The sequence below is a fragment of the Diospyros lotus genome, chromosome 14 (genome assembly GCF_014633365.1).
Source record: "Diospyros lotus cultivar Yz01 chromosome 14, ASM1463336v1, whole genome shotgun sequence".
Taxonomy (NCBI): domain Eukaryota; kingdom Viridiplantae; phylum Streptophyta; class Magnoliopsida; order Ericales; family Ebenaceae; genus Diospyros; species Diospyros lotus.
In genome coordinates this window covers 33,919,246-33,940,360 of record NC_068351.1, presented here as the reverse complement: position 1 = coordinate 33,940,360, position 21,115 = coordinate 33,919,246, and the positions used below count along the sequence as shown (strand labels likewise).

General features: G+C 31.7%; 1 protein-coding gene and 1 long non-coding RNA gene across 2 annotated transcripts in view; one reads left to right on the top strand and one right to left on the bottom strand.

Annotated features, from left to right (window-relative positions):
• LOC127789629 (probable disease resistance protein At4g27220) overlaps window positions 1–21,115 on the top strand; it is a 33,855-nt gene that overhangs the window by 3,644 nt on the left and 9,096 nt on the right. The gene's annotated exons all lie outside the window — the stretch shown is intronic.
• On the bottom strand, window positions 7,931–10,546 carry LOC127789630 (uncharacterized). Its single transcript, XR_008020625.1, has 3 exons — window positions 10,451–10,546; window positions 10,274–10,335; window positions 7,931–9,978 (listed from the first exon to the last, which is right to left on the bottom strand). It is a non-coding gene; the product is annotated as an uncharacterized LOC127789630 (long non-coding RNA).

Here is a 21,115-nt window from a genome sequence, read left to right as displayed (position 1 = left end):
TCAAATAAAGTATCTTTTTCTCAACTAAAGAAGATAGAAATAATCCGATGTTGCAATCTGGTAAATGTGTTCTCTTCAAATATGCTCATACAATTGCAAAATTTGGAGACATTACGTGTTCGGGAGTGTCTTTCTTTGATATTGTTGGTTGATGAAGACCTCAAGCCTAACATTCAAAGTCCTACAGTTAAATTTAAACTCACCGATGTGTTCCCAAAGCTGAGAGATCTTTACTTAAATGATCTGCCCAAGTTGATGAAAATATGGCCCAATGATGAGGACTACCACTCTAATGACAATTATGTCCATTTATACCTAAGAACTATATCAATTAGACTTTGTCATAGTTTGACACATGCATTTTCAGCTTTTGTTGCTAGATATCTTGCGTGCATTGAAGAGTTACGTGTAAATGGATGTCTTGGAATGGAAATGATAGTGTCAGAGGGAAATGGAGAAGGAGTGATCGATGATTGTATTATTACGTTCTGCCAATTAAAAACATTGGAGCTTAAAAATTTGCCAAATCTCAAAAGTTTTTCTCAATCCAAGTCCGAAGCGTCACATTCATTTAATCATCAGGTACGAATACTTCAACTCTTCTAATGAACATTTATATATTAAAACAAAAAACAAAATTTTAGTTTTAAAGTGTTAGCATATAATTATAATGTATCATCTCTTAATCCTCTTAAGAAGTTAAACGTACTTAATATTATAAATATTTTATTTTAATTTTTATTATTTTTGCTATTCTAGATTGCAAATGCACTCGTAATATAACAAGTATATATTTCATGCATTTGAAATTGAATCTTCTACCATTATTAATTAGATATTATCAAATAATCATCTTATTTTTGTTACTCTTTCTTTCGATTTTATAATTATAATTTTAAGTTAGTTCTATATATTAACTCTGCTATTACTCTGGTTATTAGTCTTTATCTCTAAACTAGGGTTTATTAACAAATATGTCACACTTTTGCTTTGGCCATCGACCACTGATCAATGTTTCCCGTCACCATCAGCCAGTGGACGATCCATCTTCTTTTCTAGCAGTTCCGAATGTTGGATTCTTCATCAACATAGTAGTAAAGCTTCTCTTGATTTTCTGCCTCAACCATTGCCACCCTCTCATCGTTGGTGGTCAATGTCTTGTTCATCAATGATGACCTCCTTACTCAACCTACAAAGATCGTTCCCTCGCAAATCTCATCCGCTTTATCCATACTCTTCTCACTAGTAGCTTTCGCTTTCCCTCAACATCAACCACCAAAAACGACCCACAGCCACCATGACACCTAGCTGGAGTTCTAGTGCCTTGATGATGGAGTTCTCACGCTCAGTTTGCAGTTAATTTTTAACTTGTTTGTTTGTTTGTTTCAGTTTCTATTAATGCTGGCTATCTAGTTTCTTTTCTGAATTCTTGTTTGTTTGTTTGTTAATTTTGACTTTAACTAGCTTAGAAATGGCCTACATGCAGGCAGTGACCTTTCAAGATCATCTTCCCTTCCTCCATGAAAAGGCAACAGTTAGTTCAATTAGCCTCCAAGCCATACAATTATTTTGTTGCCTTGCTAGTCTTTGCTGAATCCCCCAACCCAAGGCCTGCCCATTTCACTCTAGTTTCTGTTTTTGTGTTGTTAGGGCTTGTTTTTCCTTGGTTGTTGTTGCCTTAGGCCCCTTCTTATTTAACCCAAACATAAAAAATTAATAGTAGAAAATTAAGTTCTCTGTGGGCCATATTAAGCCATATTAATGACACTAAACATAATGAATTCAGTTCTCTGTGGGCCAAAAAATATTAATGGTAGAAAAATGTGAAATATAATGTTAGTTGATACTTTGTCTATATATAATATTAATTCTTGTTGATGATTGCCATCATAAATCTAAAGAATTAAATTAAAATTTATGTCAACAAACTTCAACTGATATAAGTAACCATTACTTTATTTTATACAGGAATTACTTTGAAATTTATAAAAAGCATAAGAATATGTATGTTCTAAGAAAGTAAAGATTACATATATATTATATATGTATCAATTTTAATTTTTTTATCATTTATTGTTAATTTTATTTATTATAAGAAGAAGAATGGTAATTCCTACATATCATAAAAGTATAAGTTTTGTCCTTTGACAGGTTATTTTTCCCAAGATTGAAAATGTTTGTTTGAATGACCTCAAAAGCTCAAGAGAGATACAACTCTGGGATCTTTTAACTACCACACAAGAATATCTACACACAGTAAGCATAAGCATATTTGGATGTCAAGTCTCAACCAAGGTTTCGTCTCATCATCAAAAGCGAAGCTCTAAAATGATCGTCAACAACTTACTCTTAAGGGATTGCCAAGGGTTCAAGCATGTTATTGATCTCAATGGCACAATAAGCATTGGTGAAGAGCAATTTATTGATGTGAAAAGGTTAACGCTCCATAGTTTACCTGAATTGGTGCTTTTATGGAACATGAATTTTCAAGAAATTTGGGGCTTTCGAAGCTTAAAGGAAATAATTATCGAAAAGTGTTCCCAATTGAGAAGTTTGTTTACGCATTCCATGGCCAGGACTCTTCAACACTTAGAAATGCTATCACTGAGATCTTGTGAAATGATGGAAGAGATTATTATTATTGAAGAGAATAATATTAATTTTGCAGGGGAAGAGAAGGCAACTCGCCATATTGTATTTCTAAAATTAGAAAGGTTGCTTCTAGATGACCTACCAAACCTCAAAAACTTTTGCAATGATGAAAGATGTTTATTTAGCTTTTCATCATTGCGTAGTATTGAAGTGCAGCGTTGCCCAAAGATGAAGACCTTTGTTTCTGAACAAATTGACTTTCCGCCGGGGATGACACGATACAGGGTAGGAGATGAAATGTTTGAAATCAAGACACATTTGCTTGCCGCTAGGGATGATACGATGATACGATACAGGGTAGGAGATGAAATGTTTGAAATCAGGACAAATTTGCCTGCCGCCAGGGATGATATGATGATACGATACAGGGTAGGAGATGAAATGATTGAAATCACAGATTTTGACGCATTTTCTGGACAAATTTCACTGTAGATTCACTCAGACTATTTTATGTACCCTTTAATTTGTTCCATTCTCAAATTTTGTGGGTATTATCTTGTCATCTTTTTTTGACAGGTATAAGGGTCACAACCACATGAGGATAACCATAAACGAGGAGATGAATCTGATGAGGGTGAATATGACTCATGTTGATAGTTCGAGTGAAGATGACTGATGTTGATATTGTAAAGTTATGCTAATCTCTCGACATCAAGGGGTATTCAAAAGTATACATTTTCCAATTGGATACTTAAAGAGGAACCAGAGGCATAGACGCTGTTTACCAAGGTGAGGGAAGATGCTGAAGTGGATCAATTAGTAGCAGGAAAGGTGTGGAAAAAATATGGAGGTTTGCCTATTATTGCTATAGTTGCAGTTGGAGTTGCATGAAAGGGTGAGGAAGCTCAATGCTCTGGTCTTCACGAATTAGAAATTCCCCCGTAAAATTGTAGAAGTTGAGGATGCAAAGTCATGCTTCTTGCTCTAGTCTAGTCTTAATTTGTTCGCAGAAGATGCCAAGATTTCTTCTATTGATGATTTGGCCAGATATGTCTTGGCCTTGAGGTTGTAAGAATTTTTTAAGTACAAGCTTATGGTTAAATCTCCTAAAAAGATTTTGGTTGTTGCTAAATGGCCTTGAGGCTGCTTCCTGTTGTATCGCATGTACTGGCGAACAGTTCCGATGCACAACCATGCTTGCAGAACCACTTTCTAGTCGTGTAGGTCCTGAAGTTTCCCGGTCTCAGCAAGCTTGAGGATCGTCGTGGACATGTCAACAGCTAGCGGAGAGTCTTTCTGAAAAACCTGGTTATTTTGCATTACAGTAAGCCATTTAGTGTGGAAATTCTGTCAATGATCATATCATCACTTGAAAATGGCATATGCCATGAAATCTGTTCTTTTTCGCCTTCTAAACATGAGGACAAAACCTCAACGACGAACATCAATTTGTTGGTGTAATGTATGAATGAATGGCGTATAATCTGAAGTAAATGCTCCACAAAGCGGCTTTGGATAGTTAATTGTGTGAAAGAAATCATGTAAATTTGCATCTGCTTAATCTAATTATAAACAAGAATGCTTACAAATCCCCACCCACTCTTTGTGAATGGCTGCCCGACAATACCATAATCCGTCTTCCTTGACAGAAATAATTCCACACTCCTCCTCTGCTTTCACGTATTCTTCAGGGGAGCCAAGAGAAATGAGTCTGGATCCAGATATGTTAAGACTCTCTGTTAAATAGCTATTAAGCAAACGAGCCCACTTGATAGCCAACAGGCCTTGCTTCCGGCAATTGGGCTGTCAATTCCCGAGATGGATGATGCAAGCGGCTGGACTGTAAGGATTGAAGTCAGAATTAAAGCTCAATAAAATGCTTCAGGAACAAAGACAAAGAAAGGTTTCCTTAAGCTCAACCAATCTTTGCTCATTATTGTAAGTGCACGCTTCTTTTTATTTTTGTTCAGACATAGCAGATAAAAAGCAAGTAATCAGAAAAGAAGTGAAAATGTGATCTTAGGATTTGCCTAGAATGGAGTTGAGAAGCTGAACCTGCACAAATAGAATGTTGTTGATATCAGAGGTCGCGGCTTCCATTGCCCCCTTGGCAACTCTCCCAATCACTGAATCGAAACTGAAATTCGCGCCAACATTTACAACTGCAGCCTGCAGGCCTTTGATGGCACACGGAGCGACCAAGAAGGATCAGCACCAAAAGGGAAAGTGGCGTGATCTTCATCTTCATGGTCGAGTCTGAAACAGAGAGAACACATCCAAAGCTTGTCTTTTTTGTAGGGCTTTTAATTAAAATTATACATTATTTGTGTTGTATTTTATCCACTTAAAAAAATGTTCTATCTGAATTCTGAAACATGTCGTTCATTCGATTATGGTTCATTTATTTATTTATTTTTATTTAAAAAATAATAAATAATTAAAAAATTGAAATGCATCTACATTGGTTGGCATATAAAGCCGAGGACTTTAGTACAAAAAGTATTTTCTTTTCGTGTAAAGCAAAGGACTTTAGTGCATAAAAGTTTTTTTTTCTGGATTCATTTGGGGTCCAAGTTTTGCTCGACTAATTTTCAGAGACAGATGATCTTCTCTTCTAATGTATTCCTTGAGTAAATCCGAATACAATCACAGTTTATATACATTCAGAGTTAGACATTCGACGTAATTCATACCAAAATTGCGTTCTAATCTTAGTGCTACATTTCAATAATAATTTTGTATTTTAAGTTCTCGCATTGATTCGATTAATACATGTGAAACTCTAAATTACTTTATCACTCGGTCATGCTTGTGGTGGCCATAAAAGCATTTTCTTTGTGCCTAATTTGGTGGGGAACGTGTACCAATTATTTATATAATAAGTCAAAATGTAAATATTAAAAAATAAATAAATTTGTTGTTTTTGAAAAATAGAAAGACAAAATACATATTTGATCTCTTTGTATGTTTTTTATTTAGATATTTAAATTTTTTATTATTTCAATTACACTACTAAACTCTATATTTTGAGCCAATTATCCTTTACGTTATTTCAATTATATCCCTAAACTATGTTTATTTCATTCTCATCAACAAATTTATCAAAATGTGCAATTGACTCAAATTTGTATAATTCAAGAATATAATTGGAATAATAAAAAATTTAAAAATTTAAATAAAATAAATGTACAAAAATTAAAATATGTATTTCACCAATAATAAAAGCAAAGAGAAAAAGCATGCACATGTAACATAAGCATGTGATGCAAATATGCCAATTGAAAGTAAAAGAAAAGGAAAAAAAAAAAAGAAAAGCTTATGATCATAATAATATAATCGATTTGGTTGGTGGTGATTCTCAAAGCATCTCTGTTAAGGTTAGAGAGCCCCCACCTCCACATATTCATTTTTTCCCAATACCAATCAACATATTTGGGTAATTGGGTTGTGGGAAAATAGAAATAGTAAAAATGAATGTCTCTTCTCCTTCCATCTTCACAACTCATGAGAAAGGAAAGGAACCCAATGGAATCCAACAGCCCCAGCCAGCCTGGATATACTTTGGGCTGAACACCAATGAGCAGTTCATGCATGGCCCTATTGTTTGCCCTATATATAGGCTGAGCCTCAGCAACATTTTCCTTCTTCCAACGTATTCACACTAAAAATAGGATATTTGAATTATAGTTTTGAATATTTAACTACAAGTCATGTTCTGTAAATTTATATTTCCAGGTTCAGCTGTAGATATAATTTGTACATTTTGGCCCAATTAATTCATCAAAAACCAAGGCTAGCCAAGTTCCTTTTCTGTTCCACAATACTTACAAGCTCACTTGATAAAAAACCAAAATAGAGATCACAAATTTTTTTAAGTTAAATTTCTTATGAAGCATAATCTCAATTATTCAATTATATAAGTAAACCCATAATTACAAATCTCATCATCATCATCATCAAGAATATAATGGATGATCATTATTTTGCCTCCCCTCAATGCACCGAATAGAATTTATCATCATCGTCGTTAAAAGTTCAAGAAAGGGTTAACCCACTTGATCATTCTTCACCATATATATACCCTTTGTCATCAAGTTCATTCGAAATTGCACCAAATAAAGAGTCAATGAAAAAGGGATCAATTTTTATAATTTTTAACTTCAAAGATTGAGAGAAAAATGTTTGTCTCAAAGTAAAGTTTTAATAATATGTCCTAATAACTCATGTAATATATAGATTCATATATAGACACCTACGGCATTGAAGTAATAGTTGTATTTCCTGCAAACATATTAAAGAGAATAGACATTAATTTATTATGTAAGACATTGAAATAATAGTTAGGCATATGCAATATGTCCTTTTGCTCTCTCTTTAAAGTTGGGATACTCATCCTCCATAATATATTTGAGGATAAAATGAATGTAGCTTCCATCATTACAAAAAATATCAATTGTAGAGACAAAAAAAAATCTATCTTTAAATCCTTAAAATTTTGTCTCTAATCTTTTAGAGACGGATATCAATCTATCTCTAAAACTCACATCACTAATCAAATGGAGACGAAATAAAAATCCCGTCTAAAATAATTATCTCTAAATTTTGACAAAATTGGTGGTAAAATCAGTTAAATTTTGTTTTTAGAGACAAATTTTTTTCCCTCTCTATAGTTAGAGACAAAAAAAAAAAAAAAATTGTCTCTAAATTTAGAGACAAAATTTTTTTCCATCTCTAACTAATTTTTAGAGATAATTTTATTTCCATCTCTACCTTTTCGATACTGAGTTTAGAGACGAAAATCATTTCTATCTCTAAAATTAGCCTTCAAAGACGAAATTTTTTCCACATCAAATTCCCATATTTGTCGAAAGGGATCGAAAATGACCTAAAATTGAGCGATATGAAGCATGTTAACAAGTAATATCCATAATTTCTACATCAATCACACCAATAATCCATAACAAAATAATTAACCCAATACACAAAATTATCGATTAAATTAAGCTTCATTCAAAGTATTTAATTAAAATACATAATAAATATCTAACAAAGTCTGTGAATATATGTTTATTCATGAAAAGTCATTATTGAACTTATCACCGTACCCATAAGTGTCGTATGTTAGGTCATGATCAGTATCCATGGCTAGATCGGCTAGGTCGGATTGAGCAATTGGTTGAGGTGGTGGAAACATTATATGAGTGGCAGTTGATGAAGAACGACTTAGGGGCATCTAGGTGTTCCCCAAGTGCTGGAAGAGTGTGCATATCACCACTTGTTATGACTACACCTCCGTTGTCAAGCTAGAGATCCTTTGATAACAAATGTACACACATATACATAACTTTAAGAAAATTATGTAACAAATGACCTTATTTAGAATATATATTGTACTTTAGGCCATACAAGAAATACACACACACACATAAATACATACATATATATATTATATTTGGATTATATTAGAAAGTAATAAGTCGTAAATTTAGAGATTTAGGAGAATATATAATAAATTGAATTTATTTATAGATGAATCTTACATCACTCTACAATGAAACTCTCTCTTTCTCTCTCAACATAATAGAATATTAAATGAAACTTACAATATCATGATAAAATGAGCTTTTAAGTTATAACTTCTGAAATACTAGAAATCTATTATGTCCATGTGTAAGTGGATTACATAATTGACTTGAGAAATCCAATTCTTAATTCCTTGTCTATGAGTTGTTTGGTATGATTTCTCAAGAAAGTCATAACTTCTGAAATACTTAGTGTCTAAAACTATAGTTTTTATTGAACATGAAGGGTGGTCTAATATCTTTAGAAGTTGGCGAAAAGGAGAACGACAAAATCTTTCTTTTGGCACTTAATTGTCTTATGCTAAATGATTTTAAGAATTCTTTATCTACGATTGCCCATTGATGTTTCATTTCGATTCTTTTCCCTTGTTAAGACTAGTGAGATAGTTGTTAGTACAACAACGCAACCATGTATGCAAGTTGTTGACACAACAACAACAATGGAAAACAATAATTATATTAGAGCTGCCAAAACCCACAAACAGCAACGAAATATATATGAAGTTTACCCAATTGTACAGTAAACAGTGAACATAAAAAACCCACAACAATATACTCTCCAAAGTAACAACAGCAAGCAAGGTATAACAGAAACTCAAACCCAGCTTTTGGCGATGGCAGAGAAACACACATGGCAAAGGGCATGAAGGCGAGAACGACCGAGGCATGCTTGGAAGTGCTGGCCTGAAGACAGATACGCCCTGCTCCAGTCACTGGCAGGCTACGACGACTGTCAACGTAGGTTACAACGGTCTATTTGTAACGCCCCGCTCCCACTTATGGGCGTTACTCGTGAATAATCAACTAACTATTCACTTGCTAAGACAATAATGAAGAGACGAGCTATGTTTCAATAAGAAATGTTCTAAGTGAGAACTAGGCTTCGCTCCTCCTTTCGCTCCAGTCAAGGATTTGGAAAAAATATCAAAGATCTCGTGGAAACAAATTCGAAACCTTGGTGAAGTGTCACCCTTAATTAAAACTAGCTCTTAATGAAGAGCCAATGATGACTTTTCCCAAGATTCAATAAAAACAAGCAAAACACACTCGCTTTTTTCTAACTATGGCACAAGGCCTTAATTATTAGAAAATAAATTTTGGCCTAATTATTAACCCATTTTCTTATTCTCAATTACCTTAGAAAAATACTTGGGTTAAACTCCTCTTGAAAAATTTAATAATTTTTTCTTTAGCCAAACCTCAATTTATTTTCCTTTTATTTATTTCAAAAATATACCAAATTTCCAACCTTTAGGAAGTAAGATTTTTGAAATTCAAAACATTAGGTTTTCTCATCCATTTTCCCAAAATTCAAGGAAATACTCATTTGTTTTATTTTCCAAAATATAGGAATTTTTTCAAAAATGCCTCAAAATTTACTTTAATTTAATAAATATTTTGGAGGCTCAAATTTGCATTTATTTATTTTTTATAAACATGCTTTTATTGTAGAAATTTCAGAAATAAAATAAAATAAAATAAATAAAAAACAGCAGCAACGGGGTGGCAGCACCTCAGCCGCCCGTGCGGATCACTTGCGCGCACCTGCTGATAGCAGTAACATCCTAGCCCTTTATTTTTATTTTATTTTTAAATCAACTTTCTAGAATATTAAAATACCTCAAATACCTCAAAAATAAGAAAGTTTTCCTCCATTCTCCCACGTCAAGCATACATACATTTGAACAAAAAGAAATACATCACTTACACTACACAAGCCAAAAACATACATCTTCACATAACCTTTCTTACTCAAATATATTTCAGCCTTCCAAGATACTCTTTCCTTGTGAAGATTCCCCACCTACAAAGAGGTCAAAGGATCTTATGAGCCATTGCTCAGTAAGGGTGCCATGCATAAGTAAATGTAACATGAGGAAAGCATGTAATGCAAAATGCAATGCAACAATGGGTAGTCTTCCATGCCCTTATAACCTCTATAGGTTAAGGCAACAACCAACCATTCCCACAACACTAGTCCTCCATATGGCCATAGGTACACTAGAACATATATCATGCAAATGTGACCACTACATGCAATTCATAAATAAGCACTTACAACTGCAAGCAAAACCTTAGCACTTGGGGTTATCCCTTACCTTAAATCTCTTGAGAGCTTTAACAAGATTTGGCTTCCAAGACTTCATTTGCTTACAACCACCTTAAGAAAAAGATTCTTAGAACATTAGAGGATCTTGAAGACTAAGAGATGAGAGGGAGAATGAAGACTTTTCTTTCTTTCTTTCTACTAGAAAAGACTTCGATCAAAATCTTACCTTCCTTTCCTTTGGAAGCTCACGAGAGAACTCTCTCTTTGTTCTCTAATTTTCTTCCACCAAGGAAAACTTCCAGAGATTTTTCTTCTTTATATATAATGTCTTGCCATCTCACAAATTCAAGACCAATTTCTAGCCCTTGATCATTCTTTTAAAGAACAAATCCTAAACCTTGAAACTAGCACTATCCTTATGCTTTAAGATGGTTTATTCTTAGCCATAAATCAAGATGAAACTAAATCTCCACCCGTGAAGAAAAGCACAATCCTTTCCATCTAGTCTCTTCAAATCTCTACCCTTGATGATAAACTAGAGACTAAATCTCCATCATCCATTTTTTTTATTAGGCTTATTATATATTTATCTATATATGTTTTTGGCAATCCATGCCACTTTCAAGAATTAATTGTAGCCATTAGATCTTGATCCTCTCCAAGCTAAATCCCCAACCATTGAATCTCTTATTTATCACTATTTAATTAATATAAATGAGACAATTTTCACTATATCACTCTTGAAAGACAAAATCCTTTTTATTTGCATTTACTTTATTCCCACTATTTTCCCACATAAATGCATGACTAATATCTAATTTAATGAAGAATTTCTTTAATCAACACCATGATGACTCTCATTTAGTGCTTGAAAAACCATTTTCCTTTTTCTTTTTGAATATCTTTTTAATCCCACATCTTGCTTCACAAGATTTTGCCAAGTGTCCCATTTACACATAATCAAGCTAATTTCTTATTACCATATTTTTAATTGAAACCCTTTCATGGGATCTTGCCAAGTGCCACCAATCTACCGTACTCAGCTTCCATTTTTAATTCCTAATTATCCATGCATTTTCCCATGCTCTTAAATAAGAATTAAATTCTCCCAAAAATCAAATTCCACAATATATAGATATTTTATCCACAAAATAATTAACCTTTATGGGTCAGGACTCCAAATAACCAATTTGCCCTTCTTAAGACATCATATATATTATATGATATATTATATGCCTTTCCTTTGATTCAAGGGCAGTTATGAAAATTTTCATATACCATTATATTTGATTCAAAGGCATCCTATATATTGGAGCTCTTTGTGACCAGGGAATCCTATGTGGAGATCTTTTTTGCGTGGTTTTCTTATTTTGATTTATTGTTACCTTTGAGCATTTCATGTATTTTATTGCCCACTGAAGGTTTGGTGTTTTGCGTATTTTAGTTATTGGGTGTTGTGGCTTATATCTTTTTCAATTTTAAATAATTTGTGCCTCTTCGAGATAAGATTGCCTAAGAAAAAGGCAAGGACACGGATAGAATGCAAGTTGCTTTTTTGATGATTTGGTGTATATGCTTGAAAGGTACAATATAGCTTTTGAGAGCTTAAAAGAGTATTATATTATGCTGTGGTCTGATTTGTTTGGTTTTCTCTTGAAAAGAAAATGTTTATGTTGAACTCTCTTTTTACTAACAAAATATCTAATGAAATTAATAATATCATAGTATTTTTGCATAATTAATTATAAAAATGAACTTGTATTCTTTTGGAGTTTGGAGCTCTTTGTGACCAGGGAATCCTTTGTGGAGCTCTTTTTTGTGTGATTTGCTTATTTTGATTTAGTGTTACCTTTGAGCATTTCATGTACTTTACGACCCACTGAAGGTTTGCTGTTTTGTGTATTTTAGTTATTGGGTGTTGTGGCTTATACCTTTTTCAATTTTAAATAATTTGTGCCTCTTGGAGATTAGTTTGCCTAATAAAAAAGGCAAGAACACGGATAGGATGCAAGTCGTTTTTTGATGATTTGGTGTATATGCTTGATAGGTACAATATAGCTTTTGAGGGCTCAAAAGAGTATTATATTATACTGTGGTTTGATTTGTTTGGCTTGCTCTTGAAAAAGAAAACATTTACATTCAACTTTCTTATTACAAACAAAATATCTAAAGAAATTTATAATATCATAGCATTTTTGCATAAGTATAAAAATGAACTTGTGTTCTTTTGCAGTTTGGAGCTTTTTGTGACCAGGGAATCCTTTGTAGAGCTCTTTCTTGTGTGGTTTGCTTATTTTGATTTATTGTTACCTTTGAGCATTTCATGTATTTTACTGCCCATTGAAGGTTTGGTATTTTGCGTATTTTAGTTATTGGGTGTTGTGGCTTATATCTTTTTCAATTTTAAATAATTTGTGCCTCTTGGAGATAAGATTGCCTAAAAAAAGGGCAAGAACACGGATAGGATGCAAGTCACTTTTTTGATGATTTGGTTTATATGCTTGATAGGTACAATATAGCTTTTGAGAGCTTAAAAGAGTATTATATTATGTTGTGATCTGATTTGTTTGGTTTGCTCTTGAAAAAGAAAACGGTTACATTGAACTCTCTTTTGACTAACAAAATATCTAATGAAATTTATAATATCATAGTATTTTTGCATAATTATAAAAATAAACTTGTGTTCTTTTGGAGTTTGGAGCTCTTTGTGACCAGGGAATCCTTTGTGGAGCACATTTTTTGTGTGATTTGCCTATTTTGATTTAGTGTTAACTTTGAGCATTTCATGTGTTTTACTGACCATTGAAAGTTTGGTGTGTTGCGTATTTTAGTTATTGGGTGTTTTGGCTAATATCTTTTTCAATTTTAAATAGTTTGTGCCTCTTGGAGAAAAGATTACCTAAAAAAAATGGCAAGGACAAGGATAGGATGCAAGCATTTTTTTGATGATTTCTTGTTTATGCTTGATAGGTACAATATAACTTTTGAGAGGTTAAAAGAGTATTATATTATGCTATGATCTGATTTGTTTGGTTTGTTCTTGAAAAAGAAAACGTTTACATTGAACTCTTCTTATACTATCAAAATATCTAATGAAAATTATAATATCATAGTGTTTTTGCGTAAGTTTAAAAATGAACTTGTGTTCTTTTGGAGTTTGGAGCTCTTTGTGACCAGGGAATCCTTTGTGGAGCTCTTTTTTGTGTTATTTGCATATTTTGATTTAATGTTACTTTTGAGCATTTCATGTATTTTACTGCCAGCTGAAAGTTTGGTGTTTTGCGTATTTTAGATATTGGGTGTTGTGGCTTATATCTTTTTCAATTTCAAATAATTTGTGCTTGTTGGAGATAAGATTGCCAAAAAAAAAAAAGGGCAAGGACACACATAGGATGCAAGTCACTTTTTTGATGATTTGGTGTATATACTTGATAGGTACAATCTAGCTTTTGAGAGCTTAAAAGAGTATTATATTATGTTGTGATCTGATTTGTTTGGTTTGCTCTTGAAAAAGAAAACGTTTACATTAAACTCTCTTTTTACTAACAAAATATCTAATGAAATTTATAATATCATAGTGTTTTTGCGCAAGTATAAAAATGAACTTTTGGAGCTCTTTGTGACCAGGGAATCCTTTGTGGAGCTCTTTTTTGTGTTATTTGCATATTTTGATTTAATGTTACTTTTGAGCATTTCATGTATTTTACTGCCAGCTGAAAGTTTGGTGTTTTGCGTATTTTAGATATTGGGTGTTGTGGCTTATATCTTTTTCAATTTTAAATAATTTGTGCTTGTTGGAGATAAGATTGCCAAAAAAAAAAAAAGGGCAAGGACACACATAGGATGCAAGTCACTTTTTTGATGATTTGGTGTATATGCTTGATATGTACAATATGGCTTTTGAGGGCTCAAAAAGAGTATTATATTATACTGTGGTCTGATTTGTTTGGTTTGCTCTTGAAAAAGAAAACGTTTACATTGAACTCTCTTATTACTAACAAAATATCTAATGAAATTTATAATATCATAGCTTTTTTGCATAAGTATAAAAAAGAACTTGTGTTCTTTTGCAGTTTGGAGCTTTTTGTGACTAGGGAATCCTTTATGGAGCTCTTTCTTGTGTGGTTTGCTTATTTTGATTTATTGTTACCTTTGAGCATTTCATGTATTTTATTGCCCACTGAAGGTTTGTTGTTTTGCGTATTTTAGTTATTGATTGTCATGGCTTATATCTTTCTCAATTATAAATAATTTGTGCCTCTTGGACGTAAGATTGCCTAAAAAAAAAGGGAAAGGACATGGACAGGATTCAAGTCGCTTTTTTGATGATTTGGTTTATATGCTTGATAGGTACAATATAGCTTTTGAGGGCTGAAAAGAGTATTATATTATGCTGTGGTCTGATTTGTTTGGTTTGCTCTTGAAAAAGAAAACGTTTATATTGAACTCTCTTATTACGAACAAAATATCTAATGAAATTTATAATATCATAGTCTTTTTGCATAAGTATAAACATCAACTTGTGTTCTTTTGGAGTTTGGAGCTCATTGTGACCAGGGAATCTTTTGTGGAGCTCTTTTTTGTGTGATTTTCTTATTTTGATTTATTGTTACCTTTGAGCATTTCATGTATTTTATTGCCCACTGAAGGTTTGTTGTTTTGCGTATTTTAGTTATTGATTGTCGTGGCTTATATCTTTCTCAATTATAAATAATTTGTGCCTCTTGGACGTAAGATTGCCTAAAAAAAAAGGGAAAGGACATGGACAGGATTCAAGTCGCTTTTTTGATGATTTGGTTTATATGCTTGATAGGTACAATATAGCTTTTGAGGGTTGAAAAGAGTATTATATTATGCTGTGGTCTGATTTGTTTGGTTTGCTCTTGAAAAAGAAAACGTTTATATTGAACTCTCTTATTACGAACAAAATATCTAATGAAATTTATAATATCATAGTCTTTTTGCATAAGTATAAACATCAACTTGTGTTCTTTTGGAGTTTGGAGCTCATTGTGACCAGGGAATCTTTTGTGGAGCTCTTTTTTGTGTGATTTTCTAATTTTGATTTATTGTTAACTTTGAGCATTTCATGTATTTTACTACCCATCGAACGTTTGGTGTTTTGTTAATTTTAGTTATTGGGTGTTGTGGCTTATATCTTTTTCAATTTTAAATATTTTGTGCCTCTTGGTGATAAGATAGCCTAAAAAAAAGCAAGACGCGGATAGGATGCATGTCGCTTTTTTGATGATTTGGTGTATATGCTTGATGGGTACAATATAGCTTTTGAGAGCTTAAAAGAGTATTATATTATGTTGCGGTCTGATATGTTTGGTTTGCTCTTGAAAAAGAAAACGTTTACATTGAAATTTATAAACTCAGTATTTTTGCATAATTATAAAATGAGCTTGTGTTCTTTTGGAGTTTGGAGCTCCTTGTGACCAGGGAATCCTTTGTGGAGCATTTTTTTGTGTGATTTGCATATTTTGATTTAGTGTTACCTTTGAGCATTTCATGTGTTTTACTGCCCACTGAAAGTTTGGTGTGTTGCGTATTTTAGTTATTGGTTGTTTTGGCTTATATCTTTTTTAATTTTAAATAATTTTTGCCTCTTGGAGATAAGATTGCCTAAAAAAAAAATGCAAGGACAAGGATAGGATGCAAGTCATTTTTTTGATAATTTGGTGTATATGCTTGATAGGTACAATATAAATTTTGAGAGCTAAAAAGTGTATTATATTATGCTGTGGTCTGATTTGTTTTGTTTGCTGTTGAAAAAGAAAACGTTTACATTGAGCTCTCTTATTACTAACAAAATATCTAATGAAATTTATAATATCATAGTGTTTTTGCACAATTATAAAAATGAACTCGTGTTCTTTTGGAGTTTGGAGCTCTTTGTGACCAGGGAATCCTTTTTTGAGCTTTTTTTTTTGTGTGGTTTGCTTATTTTGATTTATTGTTACGTTTGAGCATTTTATGTATTTTACTGTCCACTGAAGGTTTGGTGTTTTGCGTATTTTAGTTATTGGGTGTTATGGCTTATATCTTTTTCAATTTTAAATAATTTGTGCCTGTTGGAGATAAGATTGCTAAAAAAAAAGTCAAGGACATGGCTAGGATGCAAGTTGCTTTCTTGATGATTTGATGTATATGCTTGATAGGTACAATACAGCTTTTGGGGGCTTAAAAGAGTATTATATTATGTTGTGATCTGATTTGTTTGGTTTGCAATTGAAAAAGAAAACGTTTACATTGAACTCTCTTATTAGTAACAAAATATCTAAAGAAATTTATAATAGCATAGTGTTTTTGCACAAGTATAAAAATGAACTTGCGTTCTTTTGGAGTTTGGAGCTCTTTGTGACTAAGGAATCCTTTGTGGAGCTCTTTTTTGTGTGATTTGCTTATTTTGATTTATTGTTACCTTTGAGCATTTCATGTATTTTACTACCCATTGAAGGTTTGGTGTTTTGCGTATTTTAGTTATTGGGTATTGTGGCTTATATCTTTTTCAATTTTTAATAATTTGTGCCTTTTCGAGATAAGTTTTCCTAAAAAAAAGGCAAGGACACGGATAGGATGCAAGTCGCTTTTTTGATGATTTGGTGTATATGCTTGATAGGTACAACGTAGCTTTTGAGAGCTTAAAAGAGTATTATATTATGATGTGGTCTGATTTGTTTGGTTTGCTTTTGAAAAAGAAAACGTTTATGTTGAACTCTCTTTTTACTAAAAAAATATCTAATGAAATTAATAATATCATAGTATTTTTGCATAATTAATGATGAAAATGAACTTGTATTCTTTTGGAGTTTGGAGCTCTCTGTGACCAGGGAATCATTTGTGGAGCTCCTTTTTGTGTGATTTGCTTATTTTGATTTAGTGTTACCTTTGAGCATTTCATGTATTTTATAGCCCACTGAAGGTTTGTTGTTTTGCGTATTTTAGTTATTGGGTGTTGTGGCTTATACCTTTTTCAATTTTAAATAATTTGTGCCTCTTGGAGATAAGATTGCTTAAAAAAAAAGGCAAGGACAAGGATAAGATGCAAGTCGCTTTTTTGATGATTTGGTGTATATGCTTGATAGGTACATTATAGCTTTTGAGGGCTGAAAAGAGTATTATATTATGTTGTGGTCTGATTTGTTTGATTTGCTCTTGAAAAAGAAAACGTTTACATTGAACTCTCTTATTACTAACAAAATATTTAATGAAATTTATAATATCAGTGTTTTTGCATAAGTATAGAAATGAACTTGTGTTCTTTTGGAGTTTGGAGCTCTTTGTGACTAGGGAATCCTTTGTGGAGCTCTTTTTTGTGTGGTTTGCTTATTTTGATTTATTGCTACCTTTGAGCATTTCATGTATTTTACTGCCCAATGAAGGTGTGGTATTTTAGATATTTTAGTTATTGGGTGTTGTGGCTTATATCTTTTTCAATTTTAAATAATTTGTGCCTCTTGAAGATAAGATTGCCTAAAAAAAAAAAAAAAAGAAGGCAAGGACATGGCTAGGATGCAAGTCGCTTTCTTGATGATTTGATTTATATGCTTGATAGGTACAATATAACTTTTGAGGGCTCAAAAGAGTATTATGTTATGTTGTGGTGTGATTGGTTTGGTTTGCTCTTGAAAAAGAAAACATTTACATTAAACTCTCTTATTACTAACAAAATATCTAATGAATTTTATAATATCATAGTGTTTTTGCATAAGTATAAAAATGAACTTGTGTCTTTTTTTATTTTGGAGCTCTTTGTGACCAGGGAATCGTTTGTGGACCTCTTTTTTGTGTGGTTTATTTATTTTGATTTATTGTTACTTTTGAGCATTTTATGTATTTTAGTGAAGGTTTGGTGTTTTGCATATTTCATTTGTTTGACGATGTCGCTTATAATTTTTTTAATTTTAAATAATTTATACCTCTTGGGGGTAAGATTGCTTTAAAAGAAGGCAAGTATGGATAAGATGCAAGTCTCAATTTTTATGATTTGGTGTATGTGCCTATAGGTACTATTTAACTTTTGAGGACTTAAAAGAGTATTGAATTCATTTGTAGTGTCCCATTTGATTTGTTTGGTTTGCTTTTGAAAAAGGAAATCTTTACATTAATAAACTCTTTTATTACTAATAAAATATCTAATTAAATTTATAATGTTGTTACATAAATTTTTTGATTGTGGCATAATTTATATTTCTTATTATACTTTTAAATTTCTTAAGATGTATGTGATAATTTTTTTGAATTTTTATATTATAACTTTTTTTTTTAATGAACCAACTCAAATTTTAATAAATTTGGGATAAACATATTCTCTTAAATCTTTAATAGGATGGTAATACTAGTTTGGTGACGCATGCCTTCCAAGACTTCGATAGAAGGAATCCTAATCCACGTGAAGGTCGTTTTCAGGTACAGTATCATAAAAAGATGAAAATGACGACACATTAAACCACACACACAACTATGTCACGGAAAGCGATAGCGACGTTCCTTAACTTCAAAGGAGGCAAAATTTGAACCCGATCTTTTATAATAAATAATAATATTATTTATTATTCATTCAGTACTGCAAAGCACGGTATAGGATGAAAAGAGATCTTTCCTCCAAGCAAGTATTAATTCTCAAATTTATTCCCAAGATATCTCTAGCTCTATGGTAAGTAAAAAAATTTAAAAATAAATAAATAAATTATGTACATTAACTTTAAATTAAAATTTATGACAACAAGTATTATTGGTGTTTTAATGACTTCACATTTAAAATAAGCCATCTTAGCAGTAACTAAGCAAAAGATAAGCAATGCGGCACGCCAATCATAGATTCATCTGATAATAACTAGAGAAACATACACTACAAGGTTCTATTATGACAATAAGAGAAAAATCCAATCTAATGGTTAATATCTTAACTAATCTCGTACTTTAGTAACTCGACCTCCAAAAACAACTAGCACTAATCCATATTAATGCCAACCAAGGCACTTTTATAAGAAAATCAACTTTCAATCAAAAAATTATTTCAGAATAAGTAAGTATATCTTTCAAATATTTAAGATAGTGAAATTCAACAGGATAAAAAATAAGGGGTCAATGGCACACTGACGATGAGAGACATTCAAAACCTTTGAACAAGCAACAATACCTGTGAAAAGGCCACAATATTTAGCTTGCTCTAGCAAATCACTAAGACTTATTTTTTTAATTTTATTTAAATATTATCTATCATTTATTTATATTATATAGATAATTATGTTTAATTTTTAATTAAATTACTTGATGAGTTTTATTTTTCTTTTATCATAAATTTGTATTAATATTGTTACATAAATCTTTTAGTTGTAAGATAATCAATATTTCTTAATATATTTTTAAATATATTAAGGTTTATGTGATAATTTTTATATCATAACTTTAATTGATGTATATTTTAGTTTAATTTTGATTGGTAGGCTACGTCACCGTTGCTATGGATGCAATCAGAATAAATTCCTATTCATTCATGCGCATCTTTATTATTGGAAAACGCAAGTAACTTTCTGATTTGTCCTTTGCACTAATAATATTTCATAAAAAATACAAATTAAGTAATTAAATCGTGATAAGCTAAAATTTATACCAATAGATTGTAGATTTAATTTCTTTTCTTATGCAATAAGACAAATTTTTTTTCTGTAATTTATCTCTTCTGTCGAAATTAAAGTTATGAGCGATGAGAGATCGTGTAAGGATAATAATTTTAAAAAAAATAATTTTAATAATAATTCTTTATTCAATCATTGATAGCCCATCTTTGTCACGAGGCCTGTTATCTTCTCGCCTCCAACAACAGTATAGAATGGCCTGTTACAATTCACGTCCGGTTCATCTTTATGCCCACATAGATTATATGGGATGTGTGAAGATAAAATTAAAATAATTTTTAAATATGATATAGAATAATTAATATAAGATTGAAAAATATTTAATTTTTTTATTAAATTATTTATTAATTTTTTAAAAAATATATTAAGAGTATATGAGTTTTTTTTTATATGTAAATTTTAAGATAAATTTATTTGAAGAAAAAGAAGAAATAAATTTATCTAAATAATTTAAATAAAAAAAATTATATAATTTCTTTATAAGTTACTAAATAAATGTAATAAATATATAAAATATATTTTTATTTAAAATATTTTTTATATCTCATATTTTAATTAATAAATACTAACATAATTAATATAAAAATATTAAATTAAATTACTCTAAAGTACTCAAGTGGATAGGGTCTGCCATAGAATCAATTGTAGCGTTGGAAACGAGGAGACAAAAAAGCACGCGAAGAGATAAGAGAGAGAGAGAGAGAGAGCAGAACAATCTCAAACACACCCCCCAACAACAGCACCAACTACACCCTTTCGGGCCTTTCTTCTTCTTCTTTCTTTTTGTTCTCTTCTCTCTATTTTCCCTTTAATTTATACTTTACAAGAAAGAAGACCTACTCACCTCTCTCCTTCTGTCTCTCCAACTGCTTCCTCTCTTTTCAAGCGAGGTATGTATTGATCTCTTCCTTAACTCTTTCTTTCTCTCTCTCTTTCTTTTATTTTCTTTGGCAGTTGAATCAAGATATGAGTTCGAATGGTACCAACCTAGATGGAATAAAGACAGAAAGAAAGAAAGAAGAATATTGTTTGGATTTTCTCCTCCTTAATCTCCAGGCACACATCACACACATGTATATAGCTATCTCTTTGAAATCTCATTTCACAGGACGGGAGGAATTTGATTTTGACATAACATCATGGACACATGTCTGGGAAGCATTGTCGGTTTGCCCGCAGAATGCGTGATGAAATATGTAAAGCGCCATGGGGCCTATGTGATTCGATACAAGAACAAGGTCCAG